Source organism: Rhinolophus ferrumequinum, chromosome 7, assembly GCF_004115265.2.
Source record: "Rhinolophus ferrumequinum isolate MPI-CBG mRhiFer1 chromosome 7, mRhiFer1_v1.p, whole genome shotgun sequence".
In the NCBI taxonomy this organism is placed as follows: Eukaryota; Metazoa; Chordata; class Mammalia; order Chiroptera; family Rhinolophidae; genus Rhinolophus; species Rhinolophus ferrumequinum.
Window position 1 is genome coordinate 73,270,506 of NC_046290.1, and position 25,422 is coordinate 73,295,927.

At 39.3% G+C, this 25,422-nt stretch overlaps 1 protein-coding gene across 6 annotated transcripts in view; it reads left to right on the plus strand.

Moving 5' to 3' along the window:
* Positions 1 to 612: 612 nt before the first annotated feature.
* The window catches only part of FER (FER tyrosine kinase), a 379,119-nt gene continuing 354,309 nt past the window's right edge, over positions 613 to 25,422 (plus strand). For 4 of the 6 annotated variants that reach the window (XM_033110846.1, XM_033110849.1, XM_033110851.1 and 1 more), the window contains exons 1-2: positions 621 to 682; positions 17,703 to 17,838. The gene's annotated coding sequence lies outside the window, so the exon portion shown is untranslated. Of the gene's footprint in view, positions 683 to 4,431; positions 4,516 to 17,702; positions 17,839 to 25,422 lie in introns of those variants that run through there. The other 2 variants (XM_033110847.1, XM_033110848.1) reach the window with 2 other exon arrangements.

A 25,422-nucleotide genomic window follows, 5' to 3' on the forward strand; every position in this document is an offset into this window, starting at 1 on the left:
GTGATACCAGCTCCCGGGATCACCCAGCACCCCGCGGGGACACTTAACATTTTAATCACCCGACCGCTCCCACTCTATGAATTTCTTTCCGATCTGCCGAGTAGTCCCTTCCAGTCCGCCCCAGCTTATCATCCCCCGGCCCGGCCATTTCCCGGCCGCGGCCAGGCAAGTCTCCCAAAGTTTCCTGTGACGCCGCCGTCCGCCTCCGGCCCATCCTGCCCTCACTCCCACCCCGGCAGCTCCGGACACGGGTAGAGAGGAGCGGGTTACAGGGACGAAGAGAGCAGCATAAACAGGACCTCGGGACCCCACCCGAACCCGGGAGCAGGCCCAGAAGGCGGGGGCCGCAGCTCCACGTCTCCCCTCGCCGCGCCCACTGCCAGGGGTCCACGCGCGCCCACCGGGCCTAGAGCCCGAGTCCCACCCCTCGGGTGTCGGGGCCAATCGGCCGCGCCCCGCCTCCTGGGAGGTGGTGGAGGAGGGGGCTGGGGGGGCTGGACGGGAGCGCCCGCCTTCCGCTCGTGCCCATTGGCTGAACCTTCGAGGGTGCCCGGAGACCGGAGTGCAGCTGGATTGGCCGCAGAGCTTTCTGACAGCAGTGCCCATTGGCTGTGGCGGCCCCCGTGACGCGGGGTGGTGACTGGCTCCCGTGTCTGAGGGGCTCCTGCTTGTCAGGTTCTAGGTAAGTGAGTTTCGCGCCGCCGGCTGCGGGCGCTGTTGCCTGGGGCAACGCCGGGGGAGGGGGGAAGAGAAGGGAAGGCCATCGGAGAACGGGGGCAACACTCCCTGCCCGCAGAGGGGCGCCTGGGACTCAGCCCTGGCTGCGGCGGCTGCGCCGAAGGCTCTTCCTCCGCCCTCAGCCACCCCCCCTCCCCCGCCCCAGGCTGCGGGGTCTCCCGCCCGTCCTCCGGCCGTGGCAGAGCATTCCTGCGTGGGGCTTTGGGCCCGGCTGCCCGTTGGGCCCGGCGAGGCCCGCTTCTCCCACTCACCCGGGACAGGAGGCTGAGGGGGCGGGTGCCACGGCCCCGCCCCGTCGCTGGGTCGGGGGACTGCAGGGTGTGGGGCGGTGGAGGGGGTACTGTGGCCACTGCCCATCACGCCTGCACCCCCGTCGTGCGTTCCTCTCCTGACGCGGCCCTCCAGCTGTGGCGGCTACCTCCAACTCCTAGGTGTTCCCCCAGTCCCTGCCTGCCGCTGGGGCCCTGCAGTCTCCCTTGACCCCCGACGTCCGACTCCAGCTCTTCTCCTGTGGGTCAGCTTCCCCACCTCCTGCTTTTATCCCCTGTCCCTCCGCCCTCCTCCCATCCCTGCTCCTGTCTTGTCCAGAGGTGACCTGGAAGAGACAGTCGAGATAAACTGTTAAGTGTAAAGCTAGTGCAGCCGGGGCAATTTCTGCTGTGTTCTTGCCCTGCTATTTAGGGTGAGGAGGTGTTGGAAGACACCTTTGGCTCAGCTTTCTGCCTTAAAGTCTCCCTTAGTATCAACTTTCTGAAACACGCTCCTGGGGTTGGTATTACCACCGCCGGGGTACCTCGTGCACAAATTAAAGACTTACCTGTGAAGTTGTCGCATTTTACCTTGTACATTTGTGATGTTATCTAGTGCTGCGCAATTCCAAATATAAAAATGCCTTAAGGCTGTTGTTTGCCTTATGATAAAAAAAAAAGCCTTAATCGTTTCAATTCGTGAGAAGCTGCGTAAATCATAGTGGTGTCACTGTCACTTTGACATTAACTACTCTAAAGGGGTAGTTAATTTTTTTAACTAACATTTTTCTCCAGATATTTCAAGATAAAAAATTTCTCAAACGGAGTCACTATATATAAACGTGTAACAGGAAAATCAGTAAGAATAGACCAAAACTATTTTAGATTAGAAAATACTCTTCAATCTATGGAATGGGAACAGGATTTTTAAAAATGTTGCAAAATAGAATTAGTTCACTGGTGCAATGTTGTAGTCCTGATATACCTATTTGGTCTTTTTGAAGACATAGTTGTGAAGAGCCACACATTTGTCAGTCAGTGAAAAGGCTGAGTGTACCTTTTGAAATCCAGGAAATCTTTTCTGTTAGTCCTTGCCAGCCAAGGGAATTACCGTATTTCCCCGAAAGTAATATCGGGTCTTATATTAAGGTTTACTCCAAAAGACACATTAGGGCTTATGTTCAGGGGATGTCATCCTGAAAAATCATGCTCAGGCTTGTTTTTCGGTGCGGTCTTACTTTTGGGGAAACACGGTATGCTTCCAAAGGTATTGGGAATATATTAAGAGAGTACATAGGCATTATGTGGAAACGTTTTCTTCTATGAAAGACCTTTGGTGGAAATCTATTTGTCTTCTGCACTGATGATTGGCAGCATTAAATATATACCATGTAAAATTATTTAGGGTCTAGTTAATGCAGCTTCTGCACTACTTCAAAAGTTGATGTCTAGTTTAGAAGAAATAATCCAAGGCTTTTGGTAGACAAATTACTTTCATCTCATCTTCAACTGTTAGGTAGCTATAACTGGTCTGTGACCATTTCAAACTTGCCATTTTCTTTTCCTCCAGTATTTCACTATGAAACATTTCAAACAATGCAGAAAAGTTGAATTGTACAGTAACTACCCAACTACCTACACAGCAATAACATTTTCAAGACAGCTGTTACATAAGTTGTTACATTAAGGAACAGGGGAACTAAAATGATCAAGTTCGAAAACCAGCACAAATATATATCATACCAAAACATTGTAAGGTCCTTATTTCCATTTGTACATGGAAGTAGTGTTTATAAAACCTATACAATTTAATTCCATGAGAGACTATTATAAAGCAATCTTGTGAATGAGCAGGAAATCATCTTAGTAAGTCAAGGCCCAGATGAGTAAATTACATTTTGGTAATTAGAAAAAAAGAAAATCTAATGAACTTGTTATATAAAAGTTTTGTTTTAAAATTGGACTCCTGTGTTAATAGATTCTAATTTTGTATTTGATTTTAAAATGACCAGCTTTTTTTGAAGACAGGTCCAAGGGACTATCGGTTATGCAATGTTTTGGTAACATACTTAATAAATTAGATCAATCTAAATACATTGTTTTGGAATAAGAATGTATTTTGGTAATGGAAAGAGAAAGCTTACAAATGTGAACGTGTTAAAATAGAACTATTTAATGGAAAATGAAGTAATTATCTAGAGATTTAAGTCAGTATTTTGATAGGACTCAAAACTTTGTTGGATGTTGTTTCATGGTATTGCTAAAGAATATTTTAATACAGAACTTCAGTTTAATAAAAAAATAAGAAATGGCTGTAAGTTCACATAAATATTTATTGTATTTGTAATTTTTCCATGGTTAGGAAATTACTGTACTCTTCAAGTATTTGAATTCTGCTTTTCAGTTTTAGTTTATCCTAAATCTGTTTTTCATACTTAAAACCTAATTTTTATAACTAATTTCTTAAATATTGCAATTAAGAGCTATGTCTCAGAATTTATAGATCTTTGGATTACTACATTATTGTTTGTCCATATCTCATTGGACTTGGGCATGTAATGTATGGTTAATTTACCACATCACTGAGAGGTTAAAGGGAACAAGCTGGTCAGTTTGGGAACTTTGGAAAGACTAAGATGTTTAGATATTTTTAAATCAAGGCTCTAAGATCCCTCCCTTCCCTCCCTTCTTCTCTCCCTCTTTCCTTTTCTTCTTCCTTTCCTGTTTTTATTATAAAAGTTAAATGTTTTAAAATCATTTCAGTAAAACTATAGACAAGAAAAGTCACCAATAATTCCATGATAGTTAATGCTTTGGAAAATAACTGAAACTTTTGTTTCTTCTGTAACACTCTACCAATCATTGCAGTTTTATGCTGTTCATTGCAGTATATCTGCACTTGCATCTAAACTTTCAGGAGTTCCCGAACTTGAGACTCAGTTACCCGAAATTAGAAGAGGGCTCCAAGATCTGGAGGAAAAATGGAAAAGAATAAATAGAGGACGTAATAGTGTCAGAACAAAAGAATCAGAACCAAGCAATTATGTACTGCTTATTTCATAAGTATAAATATAATCATCGTTACCCAAATGAAACTGCTTTATGGCTGACAAAATATGGGGCCTCAAGTTTTTTCTTTGGAATTCAAAATAATCTAGGCAAGATGTTTACTTAGTGCCTTTCTACAAAAATTTTCAGATTTCTTCATTTTTGGGTGATTACATATGTAGCTTCTTAAAATTTAATGTCATGCGTGATTTAGAATTATTTCTTAAACATTCATATGTACTGATGAAATTATAACTAATTTTTAGTCTATACATCATCACCGCTTACTGTAAGCTTGATATTGTCTTCTCCTTTAGAAGGTTTTAATTAAAAGACTGACAGGTTTTTTTTTTTTTTTTTTTTTTTTTTTTTTGTGCTCACTGGCCCATGTGGGAATTGAGCTGGCGACCTCGGCATTAGGAGCACGGCGCTCCAACCACCTGAGCCACCAGGTCAGCCCCAAGACTGACAGTTTTATAATGTAGGTGTTTCTTGCCAGGCCACAACGTGTAGTGTAAGAAGATTCTTTTTTTGTTTTGTTTTGTTTTTTGGAGCCAGGTAATCTGGGTTTTAGTCAGAAATCAGGATTTCCATATGTGGATTTTGGTCAAACTACTTAATCTCTTTAAACCATAGTTTCCTCATCTATGGATGATAAAATTGCTTTACAAGGTTGTTATGAAGAAATTAGACAATCTAGGTAAAAATGCCTGAATTTAGGCAGTCCATATTCAGTTCCTTACATTATAGCTTTGATTTTATCTCTTATATTACTGTTTGTTTTACCAACCCAAAAGCCCCTAGATTTTAGACTTAGTAAATTAAAGTACTGTACATTAAGTTTACTTAAATTGAATGACATTTACATTTGTACAAACAAAGCAAATAATTCTTTTATAGTTCTTCGATTCCTGTTTCTCAGTAGGGATAATCAGAAATTTAAATGTGTTTTACCTTAAAATATGTCTAGTTTGTCTGAATTCCTGAATTATTTTTCGTTAATCTTAGATTATCATCTATTGTTGGATGGTTTCCCAAAATTCCTTTCATTTAAACCACAAATATTTTCTTAAAAGTGGTACAGAAAAGCTAAATATTACTTCCTTAAATCTCTAACTAGTGTTCCTCCCCAATTTAAACCACTTTTCCTTAATCTGTTTAAAACTTAAACTATATTTTCTAATGTAATACTAGATAAAACTCTTAGTTGAATATTGTCTGCCTCCTATTGATGTATATGACTGTTTTTTTAAGGAGGAATATTTTATAATTATTCCTATTTCAAAATGTGTGTCCTATAAGTACAGGGTTTTTAATTCTTAAAGAACACACACTATATTTTTACATATAAATTTAATCACTGATTCTCCACACCATTCAACAAAGATTCTTAAAATTTTTAAACTTTTAATTAAAAATTCCAGTTAGTATATATTACGTTAGTTTTAGGTGTATAGCATAGTGGTTAGAAATTTATATAACTTACGAAGTGATCCCCCTGATAAATCTAGTACCCACCTGACACCATACATAGTTATTACAATATTACTGACTATATTCCCTATGCCATATTTTACATTCCCATGACTATTTTGTAACTGTCAATCTGTGCTTCTTAATCTCTTCCCCTTTTCCACCAATCCCTCATACCTCCTCCCATCTGGCAACCATCAAAATGTTCTGTGTTTATGAGTTTGTTTCTGTTCTGTTAGAAGAATACACGCAGTGTAAATCACAGACCAGCCTATAGTCATTGAGTGCTGTGAAGCAAGCACTGAACTGAGCGAAGAGTTCGGAGTTGAACCAGATATTCCTTATTGACTCACCTAGCAGTAACACAAAGATTTTATCTAAGTCACTGATTCTCAGTATTTTTTCTCATCTAGTACAAGATATTTTTATGTGTAACATAGACTAGTATGCAGTTTCCTAGCATGCTCTCTGTAATCCATCTTGTTCTCTCCTGCTCAAGAAAGCATATCAGAATGCAAATGATTGAAAGTGACATCATAATAGGGATAAACTTGAGTCTTCTCTGATTTATTAAGGAAAGTGAGTCATTAAAAAAAAATGTGTGTAACTATTATTAGTAACAAATACTTGAGACACACCTTATAGTACTACAGTTGAGACCCAAGTTACACATTTTCCTGAAATGAATGTCTCTCCACTTTTTAAAATCAGTCTTGTAATGCAACAGAAGAAAAGATTACTAATTTTATGTGACTTGATAATGAAGAGTCTTACATTTAAAAGTCAGAGTAACTGATAACAAAAATTTTAAAATATTTGAATAACAGCACCGTGGTCTTTATTATAGTATATGTGCTGCCAAAGTGAGCACAGCATGGCCTTTATTATAAATAAAGTATAAATAAACACTAATTATTGTAGAAAAGTTGAAATTAGTTTTTCAGTATAAATTAGTTTACTTGCAGAAAAAGTGTTTCCATAGTGGGACAAATGGTTTTAAGAGAAGGGGAAACTCTTACCGTAATACTAGAATATATTTTATGTGTTTAGTATATGAAAATGCTTTTTACATTGGCTCAGTCAGAAAAGTATCTTTAAAATTACATTTCTGTGAATGTGATTGCTTTTAAATAACTCATCCTGTGTGGATGTAGTATGTATAATACACAGTTAGAAATGAAGACTTAGAAAATCTTTGTTCTTAGACCCTTAACATTAGCAAGGGTACTTCTCAAAAACTTTGTGGATTCAGGATGTAACTACCGCCATAAAATACAATCAAATTTCATTGAAAAATATAAGTGATCCCTTCAGACCCTTAACAATTTTATAATAGGACTTGAGTCATTAAAGTTGTTAAATCATTTTTTTGCTTCCAAAATGAAGGCTGGATGAGTTTGCATTACATCATTAGTATATATGCAAAGGTTCCTATGCCTGACTGGTCTGTCCTGGGGTTTTCAGAACAAGTGTATTTCTGGCTAATCACAAAGCCTACTGCATTGTCACAAAGTTGAAAAGTTAGTCCTTGATCACTGTAAGGCTTGATGCTTGCTGCTGTTTGATGGATAGTTTTTTCCTTGGAGTTGAACACTTCTGCAGTGTGTGTCCCTTCTGCTCTCTGAAAGTCTAGCTTGGAAGGACTTGCCAAGCTTTTCTTGTTGGTTGGTAGGATTCTTTTGTTCATTTCACCTTACACAGGTAACAACTGGGTTAGAAGCCACCCCGCATCCACACCACCTCTTCATGAAAATGTCTATACAGTGTCCTGACTTTCTCTTGAATTATGTATTTCCTTTAGAATCGCATGTTTTCTCTCTTATACTCTTATATAGATTAATCATAATTCCAACTTCCACTAAGGTTTTGCAAATTTTGTTTTGCCTTGGAGCAAAGGAAATATTTTCAAGCATCACTTTTTTGTTTCAGTATAGAGTCTGTGGTGTATGGTGGACTTTCTGACACAGATCTAGTCACTGTCACATTTCATATCCTTTCTGAATTTACTCCAAATTTGTACATTCTGGTTAAGTACCATCACTTTGTCAGGCCTTTTTACTTTCTACGTATTGAATAAATTGGCAATAGTAGTGTAATTAAAGGGAACTGAATAATGCTGTTGTCTCAGATAATTATTATAACTTGTTCTCAAATAACTTGTTAGGACACTATTCCAATTATTTATGAACAGTTACGTTAGACAAAGTATAAGCATCTTTATCTAGATTTATATATAACAGAAACATTTGACAAAGCAGGAGGCTGATTTTTCTCTTACACATATATAATAACATATTACATTGGTATAATTATTTGTTTATGCATATTCCCTTTTTTTCATCCCTCCTCAATATTTTAACCTCCAAGGTAGAAATAGTTTCTGGCAGTAAAAGTTTTTTAGTAAATTATGTGGATTCAGATATTGTTATGGGTGAGGGGCATTAATATTTGTTTAGTGCCTACTAAAAGTTCTAGACACTTTTTGTACATTTGTTTTTATTTTTATGACAACCCTGTAAATTGGATAGCTTGTACATATTTTCTTTTTGTGATCTGGAACCAATCTCAGGTCCTGCGTTTATCCAAGGAGGTCCAGCTGTGAAGTGATACCTAGGGTATGAATTTAGGTCTTTCACAGCTAAACCTGAAATAAATAGAAATGGTAAGTGTAAATATAGTAAACCATTAGCTGTCCTGGATTTAATATCAGTTTTAACTATTTGGGAGTGACTCTAAGGTCCATGGTGAAACATTTGCAGTTTTGCTGAAATGAATTCCTCTTATTGGGAATGATACCTTCAGATATGCATGATTTTAGCTAACTGCCCTATGCCCGTATCTTGTGGTGGCTTGTTCTCTGTTTGAGATTGTCCTATATTATAACTTTTGTTGAGTGATAAAATGTTGTTTCTTTGTAAAAAAATTTTCCTGAAAAAGAAAGCCAGCTGCCAAAAGTGGAGAAAAAGTAAAGAGGCCTAAGAAAGTGGTGGATCTTAGCCAGAAAATAGCCATTTTTGAATAAGTTTAAAATTGGAATGTTGAATCCAGTGAGTCTTTGATCTGGATGTGAATTAATCCACCACCTTCAAGGGAAACAAAAGTTAACTTGTGAAACATTGTTATCGGATGTTCTAGCTATGACAAAAATTCTAGTTTTTAGACGAATTTCTTGAAAATGTCAGGGATCTGTTTCACTTCCCTTCTCTCTGACCCTCAACAATATTTGAAAGAGATTTGATTGTTTATAAATAGCTCCTACTTTTAGAAGTTAATGTAATTGTTATAAATATCTTAAAATACTAAAGTAAACATCTCACTTGTAGGATAATATACGCGTCCTTTTATGAGTTTCACAATTAATTATGACGGAATAGTAGCTAGAGCTTGGTGATGGCCTCTTTCTAGGTTCTGATTTCTATTACGTATTATGGATCTTGATTTACTCTGACTAGATCCGGTATTCTGGGATTGAAGTGACTTAGTTTAGAGACACTTGCTATTATATGCAGTAATATCTTGGTTTTTGAAAGAGGGTGAAGATGGTGAAGAAATCACATGTCCTTGAGGTAGCCTACGTTGTAAAAATAATGCAGAAATGTTCTGTGTCACACAGAGATGAGTTGTTGCAGGAATGGGACCGAGAGCAGGATGACATATGATTCTTCCTTTTTTGGTTGTTCAACAAATGTTAATAGAGTACTCACTCCATGTGAGGACTTACCTTATGGTTGCAGGTAATTATAAAGCATAGAGGAGTTTCAGACTGTTTTTCTGAGAGAGAGTATGATGTAGTAGAAAGAGCATGGATATTAGAACCAGACCTGCCTAGGGTTGACGTTTTGCCACCGGTAATTAGTTGTATGAATTTAGGCCAATAATTTAGGTCTTTAGGCTTCAGTTTTTCATTCGAAAACTGATATCAGTTTCATCTAATAACTGGTAATAATAATAGATTTTTCAATTGCCTTCAGTTGTATGAGACCCAAACCCTATTCATGTATGAGACCCAAACCCTAGGTTAGGACACACAGGTGCCCAGGAGTGTACTGTCTTCAGGCACAGATGGATTCAGTGGGCTCAAACAGTGGTCTCAGGACGTAGTCTGTGGCTGTCTCTTGTGTTAGATATATTTCAGGTAGGCTTTTTCCGTGTGGAGCTCTCTGATGGCTCCTGGCTTACATTCTTTCAGTTTAGCAAGTACAACATAAAAAGAGCTTCTCTTACCCATAGTTTTAGTGTTAAGTCCTGGGATTACACATTTCATTAAATAAATTGGGTCATATTTCTACCCTGGAGTCAGGGGGATAACATGCTGGGAGGCGAGATCTAGATCAGGTGCTAAGCATTAGGACTGGGAATAGGAAGTGTGGTTAGCCACATGGTCTGAACCACATGGTCTGAGAGTCAGGGTGGGCGGGCCACTGAAAGAAGAAAAAGGTACTGTGATCATGGAGGCCGGGCAAGCGTAACCAAGAAACATTCACTATAATCTTCCCAGTGTGCTTTCCCTTACATGTACACCCTGGAAAAATGCCCTCACCGAAAATAATGCAAAGCGTTTACTTGCAACCTCCAATACATCTGTCACCTGCCCCCTGACAAAGGAAGACAATTCATAGACTGGTTTAATTGCTGCATCTGACTTTAAGTCTATGATCTCTATGTAATTCTCTCAGTTTCTATTCTCTCAGTTGTTTGAATAGAAAGCCTCAGAATCTAGGAACTGATGGTTAAATGATAAATACTGCTAGTTGCAATCAAGCCAGTGTTCAATGAGAGAAGGACAATAGCATAAAGACTATAAAAATTCTCAATTAGAAAAGAGAAAAAGGAGAAACAACCCACAGAGGTTTTCCAATCCATGATGTGTACCTATTTCATTGGACCGGGATGCCAGAGATTCTTTGCCTTGGCAGTAGAATAAGATTTTTGATTAGCAAATATGGCTGTCACTAGTTCTACCTGGGAATATCTTTATTTTTTTCTCCATGGTCACAGCCAAGATGCATGAGTAGGATTCCGTTACTGGGGACCATACTGCTTCAATAGCCTGTTTTTTGTTGCTGAGCGATTGGAGTCCCGGGAACTATATTAGGGAGTGAGCAGTAACAAATCTTTGTTGGGAGTTTCTTTAGCATACAACTTTTTTATAAACTTAGTAAGTTTTTTTTGTTTCTTTGCATTTGATCATTTTTTCCCAAATATCCAAAGCCCAAATCGCTAAACAGCTTTGCCCATTACCCTAATCTGGCGGTTCTCCATCCAGGACAATTCTTACCCCAGGCAATATATGGCAATGTCTGGAGACATTTTTGTTGTCACACAGAGGGTTGCGGGGTGAGGGTAAGTAGGTGTTAGTAGCATCTAGTAAGTGGAGTTCAAGGATACTGTTAGGCATCCTACAAGACAGTGCCCCCACGACAAAAGAATTTTCCAGTTCAAAATGTCAGTAGTATTGAAGTTGAGAAACCATGCAAATTCTAGGCTTCTCAATTTTCTTTCTTGGCTTCTGTCTCTAGGCCATTCAGAGCAATTTCTTGAGGTAACAATGCACAGCTAATTTGTCCCTGCTCCCAGGCTGTTTCATAGTGGATGGTTCTTTATAATGGATAAAGATTCTCTTAGCTAGAATGCTTGGGGAGGAGACTGGAGCGGTTAAAGCCTCTAATTTAAGTTTATGGATATTTGATTTTCCACTCTGTAAACTGCAAGATTGTCAGCCATCTTGGATTTATAGTGAAAGACTGAAAAAAAATTCATTTTGTTAAGTCTTCACTCAAAGTGCGCTTTGTTTTTGAAGGACTTTCAGAAGACTGCTACATAGTCGGCAGTATACCAACATCCTAACATTTTAACTGAGTATCCTACAGTTGCATCTTCAGTAGGCACGTGGTCCCATGTACAAGACACGGCAATTTACCAGCTGTTTTGCTCATTAAGAATTGCTGACTTCTCACCCTACAATAGAGGGATATCATATTCCCTTCACGTTCTATTATTGACTTAGTTCTACATTTTAGGGCTGTCACTTCTATAACCTGATTCCTGGCATAAATTTTTGTATTTGTCAGGTTTCTTTTGGATGATAGAAACCCAATTAAATTAACGTGTCCCATTTTTGTAAGTGGCAACTCTCTCCATGTTTTTGCTCAGATCCCAAACCTTGAAGTTATTCTTGACTCTTTCATTTCCTCCACATAGTCTTTCAGCGTATTCTGTGGTCTTCAAAATATTTCCTGAAATCTGACCAGTTCTCACCACCTCTGTTTGGGTCACTCGGGTTCAACACCATCGTCTCTCTGCTACATAAGTGCTAACAAGTCTCCTTGCTACTACTGTTGCTCTCAAAATATTAGCCTCAGATTATTAGTGTCATCCTTTTGAAAAGTAAGAGGTCACGTCACTTTGCTCAGAATCTTTCAGTGGCTTCCCATGTACCTCAGAATATGAGCTCAAGGCCTTCAGATGAGCTAGTTTTCTGGCTCTGCTTTCCCTCCCTCATGTACTATCTTTCTGTGAACTCAGATTTTTCTGTTGTCTCTACCATTTGCTCCACGCAGGCCTCCTTGCTGTTTCTTAAATAGGTGCTTTGCACTAATGTCCCCCTGGCCTGGAATGTTCTTCTCCAGATACCACATGACTTACTTCCTTATCTCCTTTAGGTCCTTGCTCAAATGTCACTTCATTTGTCGAGTTTGTGCAGGAAGTGACAAATCCAGAGGGAAGTGTTTCCCAACAGTAATTCTAAAATTTCAGCTGGTACATCTGTCTGTTCACACCTGAACTCAGGTGTGATTAGACCTAGGGGCAAAATCTTTTCAGACTGTTCTTCAGTTCTCCTTCTATCTCTTGGCTCTTCTCTGGGTTGGCTCACTGTCAAGTAGGTACTTAAGTTCTTTCAGTTTAGCAACCTCAGCTGAAAGAGAACTTTCTGATTAGTTCCTACAAAAATTTGGGGTTGAGTTTTATTGGTTCAATTGGGTTACATACGCATTCCTGAACTTTTGCTTGGGAAAGGGAATATGCTGATTGTCCAGACCTGGGTCATACACCTGTCCCAGGAACTTTATGCTTATTCCAGGATCTCCAGAGTGGGAATGATTACTGTCTCCAAACTATATGGATTAAGAATAAGAGAAGGGAAGTTTAACAGAAGAAAATTGAGATGCTTCTACCAAAAGAAAGGGAGTAAAAGACAACACAGATCTGTCACTTATATACACGTGTAACTCATTATCGTGCGGGGCGTCCGGCGGGGTCTCTGCTCCCACTCCCCACATAAGAATGCAGGACATGGTGAGGCCAAAAAGGAACACCCATGGAGCCATAGGTAGGGGAGTCACACCACTATACTCTCACTGGCAGCTGGGTTGGAGACACAGAGACCAGGAGCAACACAATTCTCAACCCTCACTGCTCCACTTGCAGGCTCAGCCACCATCTTCTTGCTAGCTCCCCTTTTCTGCTAGCCTAGCCACGGCAGTTATATTAGTGCCCAATGGCTCACTGGTTACAGCTGACGGCCAACTAGCCACAGCTGATGGCCATTTGATCGCAGTCGATGGCCATTTACTACTGAGCCAGCACCTTTCTATGTAAGGCTGAGAGCCTGGAAACTGCTTTTTGGGGCTCTGTCCCCACACTCCACCCCTACAGGGTCTCGCCTCACAATCTACGCGACAAGCGTCTTCCGCGAGGAGCCCTGTGCGAGGAGCCTGGAGGTGAATGCTATTTCCTGGACACATCCAAGCTCTCTGGTCACAGCCAGGGTTTCTCAGGGCACCACCAGTACTTCTGGGCACAGCCAGACTTCCTGGACTTCTTAGGGTACCACTGGTCTCCCTGGGCACACAAGGGCCTCTCAGGGCACTGCCATTCTCTCTGGACACAGCCAAGCTCTCTGGTCACAGCCAGGGTTTCTCAGGGCACCACCAGTACTTCTGGGCACAGCCAGACTTCCTGGGCTTCTTAGGGTACCACTAGTCTCCCCGGGCACAGCCAGGGTTTCTCAGGGCACCACCAGTACTTCTGGGCACAGCCAGACTTCCTGGACTTCTTAGGGTACCACTAGTCTTCCCACACGAGGCACACGAGGGCGTCTCAGGGCACTGCCACTCTCTCTGGACACAGCCAGACTTCCTGGACACAGCCAGGGCTCTCAGGGCACTGCCACTCTCTCTGGGCTCAGCCAGACTTCCTGGGCTCAGCCAGGGCTCTCAGGGCACTGCCACTCTCTCTGGGCTCAGCCAGACTTCCTGGACACAGCCAGGGCTCTCAGGGCACTGCCACTCTCTCTGGGCTCAGCCAGGGCTCTCAGGGCACTGCCACTCTCTCTGGGCTCAGCCAGACTTCCTGGACACAGCCAGGGCTCTCAGGGCACTGCCACTCTCTCTGGGCCTCTCAGGGTACCGTGCTGGAACAACAGCGGCTCACAGTCAAGGTACTTACATATTCTCAATGGTGGCCAGTCAAGACACAAAAGCAAACATCCGCCAGTTCCACTACATGGTGGTATGTTCCTAAACAAATAGTCAAGCTGTCCATTAAATTAGGGATGGAAGGCAATTCCCCATAGTCCATAGTCATTCGCCAGGGCTGTCCTGGGGGTGAAGGATGACCTTCACCTCACCCTCAGCTCCCACGGAGGACTCAGCAAGCGTTTCCTCCTGGGACTACAAGTCCTGCATCCGGGCTGCCTCAGCAAGCACTTCCCAGCCCACAGGGCCGCAAGGACCTTCGCTTTCTCCGGCCTCTGCTGGTTGGGGAACCCTCCGCGTCTTTCCACCCCTCCACGGGGTCCAGCTCTCCGGCAGCTGCTCCTCCTGGTCTTCCTGAGACTGAGTGTTCATATGCACAAACTGCTCCACCGCCCTTCGGAGAGCTTTGGCCGGCACCGTACCCTGCTCGCTGCGCCATGTGTAGTGCAGGGGATCCTGCAGACTACACCAAGTGTCGTGCGGGGCGTCCGGCGGGGTCTCTGGTCCCACTCCCCACATAAGAACGCAGGACATAGTGAGGCCAAAAAGGAACACCCACGGAGCCATAGGTAGGGGAGTCATACCACTATACTGTCACTGGCGGCTGGGTTGGAGACACAGGGACCAGGAACAACACAATTCTCAACCCTCACTGCTCCACTTGCAGGCTCAGCCACCATCTTCTTGCTAGCTCCCCTTTTCTGCTAGCCTAGCCACGGCAGTTATATTAGTGCCCAATGGCTCACTGGTTACAGCTGATGGCCAACTAGCCACAGCTGATGGCCATTTGATCGCAGTCGACGGCCATTTACTACCTGAGCCAGCACCTTTCTATGTGAGGCTGAGAGCCAGGAAACTGCTTTTTGAGGCTCTGTCCCCACACTCATGCTCATTTAAAAAAAAAAAATAATCTTAATTGTGTGTAGGCATTCCTGCCTCATCTATTTTTCACCTAACATCACATCATAAATAAGAGCTTTTTCTTTAAAAACGTGATTTTTAAATGGATGCAAAGTTATATTTAAATTTATTATTTAAATTTTAGATATTTGGTTTATCAGAATTCGTTTTTGGCTTAGTAGAATTGGGATTTTCCTTATTGGAGAAGTAAGAGGACTAGTGGTGGGAAAAAGAAGTAGGGCCAGGACTAGGGTGAGATGCCTAGGACACAAAATTTAAGACGGTACTCCCTTTTAGGGTCATGCAACTGCACTTGCATGACCTTGAGGGTGAATGTCTCCCTAAGTTTGCACCCTAGGCTCTTCTCTTGGCTCGCTCTAGTCCTAGTTGGGAAGAGAAGCACATTTAAGGAATAGGAACTATATTTGGCTATGAGTGGGAGTTAGCAATGGTAACCTGTGTCATTGGAGCAATTGGTGGGGAAGAGGAAGGTGCACCAGAAAGCCGTTACACATTTTTTTTTTTTAATTAAAGTTCGGGGTGACAATTGTTAGTAAAGTTACATAGATTTCAGGTGTACAATTCTGTCATACATCATTTATATATCACATTGTGTGTTCACCACCCAGAGTCAGTTCTCTTTCCATCACCATATATTTGATCCCCTTTACCCTCCTCTATCACTCCCTTTCCCCCTTCCTCCTGGTAACCACTAAACTATTGTCTGTCTCTATGAGTTTTTGTCTCTTCATTTGTCTGTCTTGTTCCTTTGTTGTTTTCAGTTTTATATCCCACATATCAGTGAAATCATATGGTTCTCTACTTTTTCTGTCTGACTTATTTCACTTAGCATTATAATTCCAAGATAGTTATATATGTTTAACTTGTCTGTAGAAAGCTTTGCTAAGTTCTGAAAAGGATAGTAATCTTTTTGAAGTAATACAAGGAATATAATTTATAATCATAGGTTATAGTAGGTTGAACAAAGAAATGTTCCATTTAGAGATGCTACCAAGGAAGTTGTTACTTATTTTTAACCCTATCAAGGGTTAATATCAAGTGGAAAAATACTATTTTGTCATTGAAAAATAAAAATTATGGAAAGACTTAAGTTGAAGCGTGATAAGTAACACATAGGAGCTTTGACTAGCTTTCTTGAACAAGACACTTGACATTGCTTAGTGTTGGGCATGAAATCCCAGTTGAATAGTTGTCTTTCTTGTTTTTATTAGTTTGGTGCAAAAGTAATTACAGTTTAAACGGTTAATAATTGCAAAAAGTGCAATTACTTTTGCACCAACCTAATACGTCTTTAAAAATAACTGTTTCTATGTCACATTGGGAGACCAGAATATGGAATTCTAGATAACTCAGCTTTATTTGCTGATAGAGAAGAGAGGCTAAAAACAAAAATTCAAATTAAATGAATTGTCCAGTGATTGTGAGATCTGTCTTTAGAGTGGAATTAGGTAACATATATAATGTATATACTTAGGTACACACTATATTTTGCTCCTTGGAAATCTTTGTGAGTAACACTGTTTATTATATCTAGGAGTTAAATTGAAAATCCTCTATTGAAAGCAGTATAAATGAGAAATCATGATTAAAATTTTCATATTTAAATATCACGTTAAGTCCTGGATTTTATCGTTTAATATAACAACTCTTGTCAAAGCCTTCCCTTATAGCAAAGAGTACAAATCAGAGAAAGCTGTAATTCACCTTGGAATTTCATTCCTTCAGTCATCGCTTGTTTGGTTACAGTGTTCCAGGCATTATATAGGATGCTGGCTGTATTAAGGTAATAATCCCTTTCTTCAGTCACATCACAGTTTAGTGGAAAAGGTGGATGTAATAACACCTTCATTATATGTAGATTAGATTTCCAACCAGTTCTAGCATTAAAAACATTGCCAAATCTAGAAGAGAAAAAAATGCTTGTGTGGGGGGCAAAGAAGGAGCCCTTTGGAAACGGGTAAGAGCTTATACGAGTAGGGGACTTGGAAGATGTGCCTGCGTTTGGGCAGTTTCCTGACCAGGAGGAAAGGAGTAATCTCATTGGTAACATCTATGAAATGTCCTCTGATGATTCCTGTGAAAGTCAAGGAAGTTGGGGAAATGACAGGAAATGGAATACGCAAACAAAAAAGAGGAACTTGAAAGAAGGGGAGAGTTGATTATAAACCACGAAGTTGGGATTAGAAATACGAGGTCATAAGGCAAAAAGGATGAGAAACTGTGACAGCGCTGTAAACTGCATGTATTGACATCAGTGATAAAAAAGAACCAGTGACCGAGATACATCTTAGAAATTCTGGTTTCAAGGACTGGGAGAATAGCTGATGAAAGAGTCATGCTTTGACATACTAAAGTGTGTTAGACAGAGAAATTGTGTATGTGCTGGGAGAATCCTTCCCAAATCTTCCCAACCTTTGACAAAGTTTTTCTCACATAGTTAATTACTTCAGATTGTAATATTTTAATGAGTGTAGTTACTCGCTTCTATTGATTTGCTTCAAGCTTGAAATTAGTTTTATGCTGTGAAAATGGAGAAAGACATGAATTACCTATTCAAAACTGAGGGAATGGGTTAGGGAAGAAGGGAAGATACGTTACACATCGGGAAACTTGTGGAAAGAGATGGGAGAGAGGACGCAGGGGATAAACAAGTTCAGCATGCATTCTTATTCTTAATATGGTGAGCGTGAGAGACTCCCGCAGTTGATTTCCAGTGACAGCCTACGGTACTCTGCGTATACATGCTCACTTTTCTCTCTAGTGTACCTGTTCTGACTCCTGAAATTTCTTCTTGCAGCTCATGTTTTCTATGATCATTCCTGTGAGACGTCACTGAACGTTTTCTCAAGTGTCTTCCTCATCCCTAATGTGTAACCCTTCAACATGGACCTGCCACTTTAGCTAAGATATGACCAACAATGAATAGTAGTAAGGTAGGATTACTTTACTTTTCTTTGTAAATTACTAAAAAAAGAGTATATTATTTTTTTACTTTGAAACAGAAACAGTTTTGACTTATCTCGATTTGGTAGTGTTTATGTTAGATTATTCTCCTCCCTAGGCAGGCTACCGTCATTTTGTATTAGTTACTTAATTGTTTTTGCTTGTCATTTATCTACTGAATTCTATCTTATTTGTGACGTAATTATTATTTTTTTCAACTAACACTTATAATCAGCAGAATCCCAATCTGTATGTCTTTTCCAACACGCATGCCCACCAGTCCTATATTTTCAACTACCTGGCACCAAACTCAATATATCTTGTTTTTCTTCTTTTTCTTCTTCTTCTTCTTCTTTTTTTTTTTTAAGGAAGGCACAGGTGATAGTGGCCCACGCAGAAATTGAACCAGCAACCTTGGTGTTATTAGCACCACGCTCTAAGCAACTGAGCTAACCAGCCACCCCTTGTTTTTCTTTTTAAACACTCATTCCTCCTTCTGGTTTCTGTATTTCTGTTAACAGCATTATTAGTCCCATTGTCTAACATGGTCATATATTCATTTACTGTTTCATTCATTTATGTGATGCACATTGATAGGCTTCTATTAAATATCAGACAGTTTGCTGCTTTTGGGGATATAATGATGAGTAAGCTGGATATCCCATTCTTATAGCTTATATTGTAGTGGCAGACAGGTGTAAAAATCAACTGACAAAATAACTGTGAATTGTAGTACATTTTTTGAAGTAAAGCAAAACAAATAATTTGGAGATAGGGAGCTATTTGAGATAGGGTGGTCACAAAAGGCTCCTCTAAGGAGTTGATATTTAAGCTGAGACCTGTCTATGAGAAGGAGTTATTTCAAGAGCGGGTAGTGGATCTTGTTAAATGCTTTTTCTGCATCTATTGATATGATCATAAGGTTTTTATACTTTATTTTGTTAATGTGGTGTATCACATTGATTGATTTGCATATATCAAACCATCATTTGCACCCTTGAAATGAACCCCACTTGATCGTGATGTATTATGTTTTCAATGCATTGTTGTATTCAATTTGCCAATATTTTGTTTTGGATTTTTGCAAATGTATTCATCAGAGATATTGGTCTATAGTTTCCTTTTTTTGGTGTTATCCTTGCCAGGTTTTGGTATCAGGGTAATGTTGGCCTCATAAAATGAGTTAGGAAATATTGCCTCTTGTTCAGCTTTTTGGAAGAGTTTGAGAAGTATAGGTATTAAATCATCTTGAAATGTTTGGTAGAATTCATTAGTGAAGCGATTGGGTCCTGGACTTTTACTTTTTGGGAGATCTCTGATGATTGTTTCAATTTCCTTACTATTGATTGGTCTATTTAGATTTTTCAGTTCTTCATGATTCAGTCAAGGAAGGGTATATATTTCTAAGAACTTGTCCATTTTTTTTCTAGGTTATTGAATTTGGTAGGATATAGTCTTTCATAGTATTATTGTACAATCCTTTGTTTTTCTGTGGTGTCCATTGTAACTTCTCTTTTATTTCTGATTTTATTTGAATTTTTTTCCTGTTTTCCTTAGTGAGTCTAGCCATGGTTTGCCAATTTTATTAATCTTTTCAAAGAACTGGCTTTTTGTTGCATTCATTTTTTTCTATTGTCTTTTCTTCATTTCACTTAATTCTGCTCCACTTTTTATTATTGTCTTTCTTCTGCTGACTTTGGGTTTCATTTGTTTTTCTGTTTCTAGTTCTTTAATATGTAATGTTATGTTGTTTATTTGGGGTTTTTCTTGTTTCTTGAGACAGACTTGTAATGATATCAACTTTCCTCTTATTATTGCTTTGTTGCATCCCAAAAGTTTTGATATGTTGTATTTTCATTCTTATTTGTTTCTATGTATCTTTTGATTTTTCCTTTTATTTCTTCTTTGACCTAGTTGTTCTTTAGTAACTTGTTTAATCTCTATATATTTGTGTTTGTTCCCACTTTCTTTTTGTAGTTGACTTGCAATTTCAGAGCATTGTGGTTGGACAATATGCTTGATATGATTTTAATCTTATTAAATTTGCTGAGGTTTTCTGTCCCAACATATGGTCTATATTTGACAATGTTCCCTGTGCACTATAGAATAATGTATAATCTGGTGTTCTGGGATGAAAGGCTCTGTAAGTGTCGATTATGTCTACTTAGTCTAACATTAAGGCCGATATTTCCTTATTGATTTTCTATTTAGATGATCTATCCACAGCTGTCAATGAGATATTTAAGTCCCCTACTATAATGGTGTTTTTTTCAGTTTTTCCCTTTAGTTCTATTATTAATCGTTATATATATTTTGGTGCTCCGTGATTGGATGTATATACTATATTTAGATGTGTTATGTCTTCTTGATGTATTGTTCCCTTTATAAAATATTCTCATTATAAAATGTTTGTCTTTGTCTCTTGTTACTTTTTTATCTTGAAATCTATTTTGTCAATTATAAGTACAGCCAAACCTGTTTTTCTTTTGATGCCTTTTGTTTGGAGTACCATTTTCCACCCTTTTACTTTGAGTCTATATTTGTCATTGCAGCTGAGACATGTCTCCGGAAGGCAGCATATGGTTTTTTTGTTTTTTTCCCCTTCACCATATTCTTTTAAGAAATTAGTAAGTCTGCATATATTTTTGAATATATATTTTTTCCAATTACAGTTGACTTTCAGTATTATTTTCTGTTCGTTTCAGGTGTATAGGCATAGTGGTTAGACATTTATATGATTTATGTAGTGATCCTTTGATTAGTCTAGTACCTACCTGGCACCATACATAGTTATTACGTGTTACTGACTATATTCCTATGCTGTACTTTACATCCCTGTGACTGTTTTGTAACTACCAATTTGTACTTTTTTAAACCTTTCACCTTTTTCACCCAGTCCCCCAATCCTGCTTTCATCTGGCAACCATCAGTTTATTCTCTGTATCTATGAGTCTATTTCTGTTTTGTTTGTTCATTTATTTTGTTCTTTGGCTTCTACATATAAGTGAGGTCATATGGTACTTGTTTTTCTCTGTCTGACCTTTTTCACTTAGCATAATACCTTCTAGGTCCATTCATGTTGTTGGAAATGGTAAGATTCATTTTTTTCATGGCCAAGTAATATTCCATTGTATACAGTTACCACATCTGCTTTATCCAGCCATCAGTTGATGGGTATTTAGGTTGCTTCCATATCATGGCTGTTGTAAATAATACTGTAATGAACATAGAGCAGCATATATGTTTTTGAATTAGTATTTTGGATTTCTTTGGATAAATACGCAGAAGTGGAATTGCTGGGTTGTAAGGTTGTTCTAGCTTTAATTTTTTTGAAGAACCTTTAAATTGTTCTCCATAGTGGCTGCACCAATTTATAATCCCACCAACAGTGCACGAGGGTTATCTTTTCTCCACATTCTCGCCAAGACTTGTTTGTTGGTTGGGTTTGTTTCTTGATCCAGTCTGCTGCTCTCTGCCTTTTTACTGGTGAGTTCAGTCCACTTACATTTAGGGTGATTAAGGATGTATGAGGATTTCCTATAGCCATATCATCTTTTATTTTCTGGTAGATCTGTATCTCTATTGTTTCTTTTTCCTTGTGTTTCTGCCTTTTATTTTAGTTTGGTGTTATTCTTTTTTCTTCTGTTTTCTCTTTTTTTATGTTATGTGTCTCAGATGTAGATATTTTTTGATGTGGTTACCATTAGGTTTATGCGAAAGAAAACTTCATATATAAGTAGTCCGTTTTCTTCTGAAAGCGTCTTATACTCATTCCCCTTTGCAAATTCAGACTTTTATCCTCTATCGTTTTATGTTTCTGTTGTCACAAATTATCCCTATTTATGCAGTGAGGTCATTTCAAAATTGCAGTATCTCTTTTTTTAATGTTTTTTATGCCTTTTAACTTTTATGTTATATTTAAGTATATAATACCCTGTTCTGAATAAGGGGTAATTTACTCCCTCTGTTTGTGTTAGTCAGCTTTCTCATAGTTTTAAAAGATGACTTTTGTCTTTTTGTTTAATGTATAATACCTCCCCCACCTTCAGTATTTCCTGTAATGCATCTCTTGTGGTGGTAAATTCCCTCAGCTTCTGTATGTCTTAAAAGTCTTTATTTCTCCTTCAGATCATTCTTGTCTGGTAATTTCTCTTTTCCCGTAGTTTGAAAATTTGATACCACTCTCTCCTAGCTTGTAGGCTTTCTGCTTAAAAATCCAATCATAATCCAATGGGATTTCCTTTTTGGGTTACTGTCTTCCTTTTCCTGACTGCCTTGAGAATTCTTTCTTTATTGTTAATTTTTGATAGTTTTAATGTAATTTGCCTTGGAGAAGACCTTTTTTGATTGTGATAATTAGATCTTCTGTTTGCTTCTTGGATTCGAGGATCCAGGTCTTTCCATAGGTTTGGGAAGTTCTCATTGAGTATTTGTTTGAATAGGCTCTCAGTTCCCTTCTCCCTCTCTTCTTCTTCTGGTATGCCCATTAATCATATATTACTTTTTCTGATGGAGTCAATTCTCATAGAGTCCTTCCTTCCTCCCTCCCTGCCTCCCTCCCTCCTGGTCTCCCTCCTTCCCTCCCTTCCTTCTTTCCTTCCCTTCTTTCTTTCTTCTTCTTTCTTTCTTTCTTTCTTTCTTTCTTTCTTCTTTCTTCTGTCTTCTTTCTTTCTTCTTCTTTCTTTCTTCTTTCTTTCTTTCTTCTTTCTTTCTTTCTTTATTTCTCTTCTTTCTTTCTTTATTTATTCTTTATTTCTTTCTTTCTTTATTTCTTTCTTTCTTTCTTTCTTTCTTTCTTTCTTCTTTCTTTCTTTCTTTCTTTCTTTCTTTCTTTCTTTCTTTCGTTCTTTATTTTATTTCTTCTTTCTTTCTTCTCTTCTTTCCTTCTTTCCTTTCTTTCCTTCTTTCCTTCTTTCCTTCTTTCCTTCTTCCTTCTTCCTTCTTCCTTCTTTCCTTCTTTTCCTTCTTCCTTCTTCACTTCTTTCCTCTTCCTACTTCTCTTTCCCTTCTTTACTTCTTTCCTCTTTCCGTCTTTCCTTCTTACTTCTTTCCTTCTTTCCTTCTTTCCTTCTTTCCTTCTTTCCTTCTTTCCTTCTTTCCTTCTTTCCTTCTTTCCTTCTTTCCTTCTTTCCTTCTTTCCTTCTTTCCTTCTTTCTTTCTTGTTTTTTCTTAAGTGTCTCCTTCCATCTGTCAGTTCTAGATTTCTATCTTTGATATCATTAATTCGTTCTTCCACGTGGTCAGCTCTATTTCCTAAGCTCACTAGTTCATTCTTTATCTTTCTTATTGAGTTCTTCAGCTCCAGAATTTCTATTTGGTTCTTTTATAAAGTTTCAACTTCTTTGGTAAAGTATTCTTTTTGTTCGTTGATTTTATTTCTGATTTCATCAAACTGCCTATCTGAGTTTTCTTATATCTTGTTGAGTTTTTTCAGAACTGTGATCTTGAATTCTCTGTCAATCACATATTTCCATGTCTTCAAGTTTATTTTTGGAGATTTTTCATTTTCTTTTTGAGCTGCCTTGTTACCTTGGTTATTTACGGTATTTGACAGATTATTTCTCTGCCTAGGTAGGCTTTTATGAGTATGGAAATCTGCTTTTTAAGAGTGACACTTCTCTATTCAGTAGGTTGATAAGAAGAGTCTTTCCAGTAAGTGGCACTGATGCACAGGTTTTTTTATTTTCTCTTGTACTGCTCTAGCTTCTCAGATCTCTGTGGGGCAATGGAAAATGCCCTGTATTCCCTAGGGAGGTGGGCGTCTCCTCTGTGATGAGGTTGCCTTGGTCTTAGGCTGCTACCCCCATGGAGGAATGTGCTGGGTGATGGGGCCCTGAGACCATGAAATATCAGAGCTGCCCCCTGCCACCAGACACTGCTGGCAGTGCTGGACTGCCTGAGGTATCCCAGGTGCCCTCACTTGGATCAGCAGGGATGGGTGGGGGAGGAGTGGGTGGGACAGTTGGCTCCTGGGTTTGTGGCTTTGTTCTCCTCCCAGTAATGGTAACTGCCAGACCTCAGTTGCCTCACCTTTGAATCTCCACTCTGGTCACTGGGATCAGAAGCCATGTGCGTCTGCTGCTCAGGGAGAAATGCTTCTGCTCTCCAGTTCTCAGGGCTGCAGACAGGATGCTCTGAAACCTGACATCCACTAATACGGCCTCCTCTGAGGCCCACTGCTAACTCTGAGAGAGTGAGGGGAGGCAACCAGACTCGGTGGTTTTGTTTTTATGCCTGGCAATGGTGGCCTCCAGATCACAGCCTCCACAGAGCACCTCTGTGCTCCATCCCTGCCCCGGTCACTGGGCCTAACCCCAGTACATGCTGACTACTCAAGCAGGAATGCTCACTCCATCTCTCTGCAACTCAGGGCTGCAGAGTGTGCACACAGAACCTGATTGCTCCCCTCTCCTGAGACCCTCATTGAGCTCTGGTCTGCATCTGTACCACCCGTCTGCTTTTCTCTCTTCCCTCCTCCCCTGTGGGACCTGATTCTCCACCTTCAGATGTTTCAATGCGAGGATCAATCAGACATGTTTGAGTGTTGAGCAGGGAATCCTTTGTTGAATTATAGCTGTTCAACATGTTTTAACTTCAGAGGGAGAGACCCGGGGGACCTCTCACACCACCATGCTTCCTTTGTTTTTTCTTCACTGAAGAATTTTAAAGATGTTTTCTCAGAAGAGAGGAGTTAATATTTATCGTTTTTGTTCTATGTGACGGGCCCTTGGCTAGCTGTTTTAAATATTTTATTTCTACAATAATCTAATGAGTATTCCTACTTCGCATATGGTTATCTTTTGAGGTTTCGAGCTGAGAAGAAGTAGTAGGAGAAGGACCTTAGATATCATTCACTTCTTTCTCTTTCAGCTGAGACATAGAGAGGTTCTGTGACCTGGCTAAGATCCCGCAGCTGGTTTTCTCGTTTGCTGAGACTAGTGCTGCATTTGTCTGACACCGGCCTCCTCTCATGCTTTCTATCTTCCCACCCCTTCAATACTTTATTTTGAAAATGTTCAATGCTATACAAAAGTTGAAAACGTAGGACAGTAAACACACATATTACCTTTCATCTGTATTCAGTCACTGTTAATATTTTCCCCCATTTTCTCTATTTGGAGAGAAATATATTTTTTATATAAATATATATATATATATATATATATATACACACATATATATATATGTATTTTTAAAGTCATTTGAAACTACATTAAAGAGATCCCGATGATATAATTTTTTAAGCATGCATATCCTAATAATATGGATAATTTTTTGCATGATTATAATATCACTATCACATATAAGAAAATTAACATTAGTTTAATAATATGTTTAATATAATCGTGCTTATTTAGATCTCCCCAATTGTCCCTAAATAAATTTTTGTTTTGTTTTTAGTTTTTTGGATACAGGGTTCAATTAAATTTCATATGTTACATTTTATTCTTATGTTTCTTTATTCTCTTTTAATCTTGAGCAGTTTCTCTTCTTGTTTCTCAGGATTATCTTTTAAGGAATACAGTTTCTGTATACTTAATATCTCTGAGGGAATTGCATAGTTTCTTCTAATA